Below are 5,705 nucleotides of genomic sequence, written 5' to 3'. Positions count from 1 at the left end.
TTTTTTAAAAGAAAACTCTCTCAACTCCCTTCTCACCACCATCTATTCATCTTGTTTTCCTACTTCTGATTGTTCTTTATTTTTCTAACAGAATGATTTTGTTATTATGGTTCTTATAGCCTTTGGCACAATGGGCACCGAGAATTGTGATATCCCAGTAGGTTTGGGGTGTGAGGTTGTCCAACAATATCTTCAGAGACTCATACAGTACAGAAAAATACCTTCATTCCCTTAGTCCTCTTCATTATAGGAAATAGGCAACCAGAGGCAAGTGAAATGGATAATTTTTTTCTAACATTGCATACATGTAAGATCATAACACAATTGGGTTTGGAATCAAAATTGACTACTTCCAACACTCTAAAGTCTTTCTTGCTACAGCAAATCTATGCTTCCTAAAGTGGGGGTAAAAACACCAACCTAAAAGTGGTGACATTTAAATGAAAGTCTGAGTTTAAGGACCTCATTATACCACAAATGAGGCCTAGTTGGTGGTGCTGGCTAACCGTCAGACCTGGTGGATTATTCAAATGGTTTTAGAATTTAAATTCTGAGCATTAAAGGGTATGCATGACAAAGACAGCCCCAAGTCCATTTGCAGAGCTCTCACATGAATTAATCCCCCACTGAATGCTTTCTGATCATTAACCAGGGATGTGGACAATCCTACCTGGCTTGGAGAGGGGATTGCCTCCACCCCTCTTTGGTCCCTTGAGGGTTTATGTCCTTGATGGAGGTCACCAACTGGGACTGTACAGGGGTCACACAGTTAGGAGTCATGGCCTGTCACTTTGGCCCTGACTGCCTTGTTAGGAGGCCCCGGCCCAGTGTTGGAAGCCCTTTTCTCTAACAATGTAGGTGTCCAAATCATGGTCCATCCAGCTTCTGCAATGCTACCAGGAATTGTGATTCATTGATCATCCACCAGTCATGTTTCTGGGACAGTTTCCGTTGCCCACCCTTACTCCTTCTAAAGCTTGCTACCCCAAGGAGCCCTTGAATACCATAGCAACCTCCTGAGGGTGGCCTCCCTCATCTGTGTCTTTGTGTTGTCTTTGTCTCTTTTAAGACTTAATAGATGAAAAAAGACTTAATAGATGTTCTCTTTAATTTATATCTGAGATGGGGGTCTCTTTTGTACCTTGAAACAGCTCAACAACTACAGTTCTCTGTAAAAAAAAGAAAGAAAGGTGAAGAAATTTTGGGGGTTCTGGGGTGACTGTGAGATTAGCCATAGATAGATTACACTGAGAGAGGAGACAAGGCATAGCAGTCCTTCAATTTAATACAGCTCCGTCACCTTCTAACATATTAACCTGGAATCACTCTTGAAGTAAAAGTTGGATAGCTCTCACCTTGAAATGCATCAAGTCCAGAAGCCTGGACCCCAGGGAGAGAGGGAGGTCGCCTGCTGCTCTGTACAGTACAGCTGCTCATTGGATGCGGTGAAATCATCACTGACTGGTCAAATCAAAAAGACCAACCCACACTGTAAAACAAATGCTAGGTGCTACATGAGCCTCTGTGGAGTCCAATTCTGCTCCCAAAGAACTCTCTCTTTCTTTTCATTGTTTTAACCTTACGGATTAAGAAAAGTAAATCAATGTCAGATTTTTTTTTTAAGTCAGGGAGGGAAGATTCTGGTAAGTTAGCATTATGAAGCTTCTGGATATATATATATGAAAATAATCTTTTGCTTGTGGGGAGAAGCCCGTAAAACTTATTGAAGCTTCCTTTTTAGAATAAAAGTTGTTTAAAAAGGAACTTCAGACGATCTTTTGATCTCACCTAAGGTGTCTAAATGCACCCCAACCGCACTACTTTCTAGATGCCAGGCTTCACAGAGTACCATGCACAGAACTTCCACGCCTTTCCAAGCTCGTCCAAGGTTTTAAATAAAGCCAGGTTACCAGGAATGGGTGAAGAGTACAGCTCTAACTATAGCAAAATAATTACTGGCATGCAAATTATCTCCTCTGCACAGGAGTACATAGTGTTCAAACAATGAGATAAAAGGTTTATCTTGACAAAGTTTGAGTAAGTAGACGAAGTGGAATTGATTCAGAATCTCCACAGTTCTCCAGCCACAGACAGTGGCAGGAGCAAAGTAAACTTAAATGTTCTTTTCCTCTCTGGACCCATGAGCCTTCCCTGGCCATTTGCATTTGGGGTTTTTTTACAGGGTGTGCTCTGTGGCTGATGTGAGAGTGATAAAAATGACTGATGAGGAAAAGAGGCCACAATAAAACAGATCAGTCCTTCTTTTCTGTCCTAATCTCGATGGATCTTAATTTCAACCACTTCTCTCTCTCTCTCTCTCTCTCTCTCTCTCTCTCTTATTACTCATGGTGCTAGTGGGGCCATATTTAAAGTTGGGCTAAACCCCCAAATGCTCACTGCCATTGAGCTGATCTGAATTCATAGCTCCCGGGGCTGTAAATCATTATGGGAACACATCCTTCTGCTTCCTCTTTCTGCGGCAATGCAGCGGCTGGTGGTTCTGAACCTGGCCCTTGCAGTTAGCAGCCTAATACTCAACAGCACCAGTCAGAACACTGCAAATTGAACAGTGAGGATTGGTCGAGTATCTGTGGATACTCTGTGCCGATTTTCTTCTTCTTCTTCTTCTTCAGTGTCATTCAAAGAAAGGAGATGTCATTGTCTTATTTGAAGAGTTTTACAACCTGAACCCCAAATCCATTACTCTAGAGTTGATTCTGACACATAGCAACCCTAGGATACAAAGTAAAATTGCCCATAGTGTCTTGAAGCTGTCATTTATTATTTTTATTATTATTCTGTTTTCTTATAGGCGCAGATTGCCAACTATTTCTTCCATGGTGAGTGGTTCAATCAGCTCCTGAGAACTTAACCACTGCAACTCGGGGGCCCCTAAGTAATAAAAGAAGGGCAATTGTATTCAACCATCACCCAGGAAGCGTCAGCTGTCTTCCAGGAACCACAGAAATAATAACCAATACAGAGTCTTTTGTCCTGAGCGAGTGAAAACTTAGAAAGCTGAGATTCAAAGAAATATTTGGATTAATGATTTGAGAAGTTGAGTTTTAGTGATAGTAGTGAGAAGTAGAACAGAGACCGAAATATAGGCCACATTTAAGGAGTAACGAACCAAGGAAACTAACTCACTACCATTGAGTCCATTCTGATTCATACAGACCATGTAGGACAGGGTACAACTGCCCCTGTGGGTTTCTGAGACTGTAACTTTTATGGGAGGAGAAAGCCTTATTTTTCTCCCTTGGAGAGGCTGGTGGTTTTAAACTGCTGACCTTGTGGCTAGCAGTTCAATGAATAACCCAGTCTGCCACCACAGCTCCTGAATTTAAGGAGTAGGGTAACCTAATATCCTGTGCTATCTTTAGGTAAATGTAGAATATACCCAGAGCCTTTATTAAAATATAGTACTGCCTCCTTTCATAACTGGAATCCCTGGGTATTACAAACCATTAATGCACTTGGCTCTTCACTCACAGGTTGGAGCTGAAGATCTACCAGGAGTACCTCAGAAGAAAGGTCTGGTGATGTACATCCAACAAAGCAGCCATTGAAGACCTTATGAAGCTCAGTTCTACTTTGGCACACATAGACTCACCATGAGTCTGCATCCACTCAGTGGCAACTGGTTTGGCTAAACTTGGTTGGTGTTAGGGTGAGTCAGCCAGCCCCCAGCTCATGATGATCCCACATGAGGTGTTCTCCAGCCCTGGCCTTTGCGCAGGGTCCACTGTAGACCTGATCATTACCATCCATAAGGTTTTCAATTGCTGGTTTTCACAAGTAAATTGCCAGCCCTTTTTTGCTGGTCAGTCATAATCTGGAAGCTCTCCTGAAACCTGTTCAGCATCCGAGCAATACAAAAGCTTCAACATACAGATGGGCTGTGGCCATGCATGCGGTGCATTGGCAGGGATCAAAGCAAATCTCCCTCTCTGAAGACAGGAATTCTATCACTGACTCTCGCTGGCCCCCTCGACTCTCCCAGGACCAAAGACTAGAAAGGTAACGCTGGTGCCAGGAAGCAGTATGGCAGAGGGGTCATGAATTCAGACATCTCTGGTGTGCACACTAGACCATTACTAACTGCTAAACATCTCCAGAAAGAGGAAACCATGTCCTTTTAGCAATAATGTGAGAAATACTGAAGAGCTAATTGTACTTCATTGTGACTGATGATCAGCATTTAGTTGATATATGCCGTGGAGAGACCAAATAGTAACTTTCTCATATAAAGAAAACACACATACACAAAACCAAGCCAAGTTCACTGCCCTCAAGCCGATTCCAACTTAGTGACTTTACAAGGTTTCTAAATCTTTACAAAGACCTATATAGCCTTATCTTCCTCCCTCAGCATGGCTGCTAGTTTGCAGCACTGATCTTAGGGTCAGTCCAGTACTGACCTAATCATCCCATCAGGGCTCCTTCCCTATGAAGAGAAACAGCTCCCTCTCCCACACCCAGAAAACAAACCAAGAAAGAAAGAAAGGTCCACTGCCGTTGTGTGGATTCTGATTCATAACCACCATAGACCAGAGAGTAGAACTGCCTGTGGATTTCTGAGACTGTGAATCTTGGCAAGAGTACGAAGCCTCATCCTTCTCCCAAGGAGCAGCTGGTGGTTTTGAACTATTGAACTTGTGGTTAACAGCCCAACATGTGACCCACAGTGCTACCAGGGCTCTTTTATATAAAGAGAAAGGTGCAGTAATTCAGAATGAATAAAAAAAACATTTGCTTTGACTTAACTAGGAAACTTTTTCAAAGGGAGCTTCAAAGAACAGTCATCCAAACGACCTAACTGGGGAAGACTTAGCACGTTTTTTTCTATTACCTACTGTCCTTCTGTATCAAGTCCTCTTTAGGATTGAAGAAGAGATCTGGAGCAGGTAACTAACACACTTGAAATCACTCTGCTCTAAGTGACTGAGAATCACTAATGGTCTGCTAACGTCATGCTTGGCAGTTTGAAACCACCAGCTGCTTTTCAGGAGAAAGACGGTTCTCTCTCTTCTCAAGAAGAGTTATAGCCTCAGAAACTCACAGGGGCAATCTACCTTGCCCTGTAGGGCCACTGTGAGTCAGCATTGACTCGATGGCAGTGAGTTTGGTTTGTTTGCTGGTTTTTGTTTCTGACACCACCTCACTATGGTCCATCTTTGTTTGGTATTGAGATTCAGCTGAAATATGACACCCAGGGGCACGTTGCACATAGAGAGATAAAGCAACTCTAAACTACCAGAAAGAAAGTGGTGGTGCTCACTGAACAATTGATCAAAAGGAAAGGTAGCTCCAACACTGGGAAAATTGTCCCCCACCACTATTCATTCAAATAGGAGACTATAACTAACACAAAATGAGAATACGATGAAAGAATTCCCCTCCTCCACATTCAACATTTTTCATTCCTCAAAGCCTTCCAAACACGTTATAAATGAAGCTACGTACAAGCAAAAGCAGCATTGCCCCACCACCTGTCCTGGCCCTTTTCAATCACAAACGCCCATCCCTGTGAGCCTCCACTAAGCCAGTGGAAGACAAGAGGGAAAGAAGTGACTAGGGGAACCACCGACCGAGATGGGCTCAATTTGGGTGGCAGAGGTGGCGACAGGAAAGAGTGTCTCAGAGATAACCTGTGAATTGAACAGAAGTGCCTCTTACTGGGATAGCAACCTTGGTTAAAGACT

This window comes from Tenrec ecaudatus, chromosome 2 (genome assembly GCF_050624435.1).
Source record: "Tenrec ecaudatus isolate mTenEca1 chromosome 2, mTenEca1.hap1, whole genome shotgun sequence".
NCBI classification, from domain to species: Eukaryota; Metazoa; Chordata; class Mammalia; order Afrosoricida; family Tenrecidae; genus Tenrec; species Tenrec ecaudatus.
Note: the sequence above shows the minus strand (reverse complement) of the source record.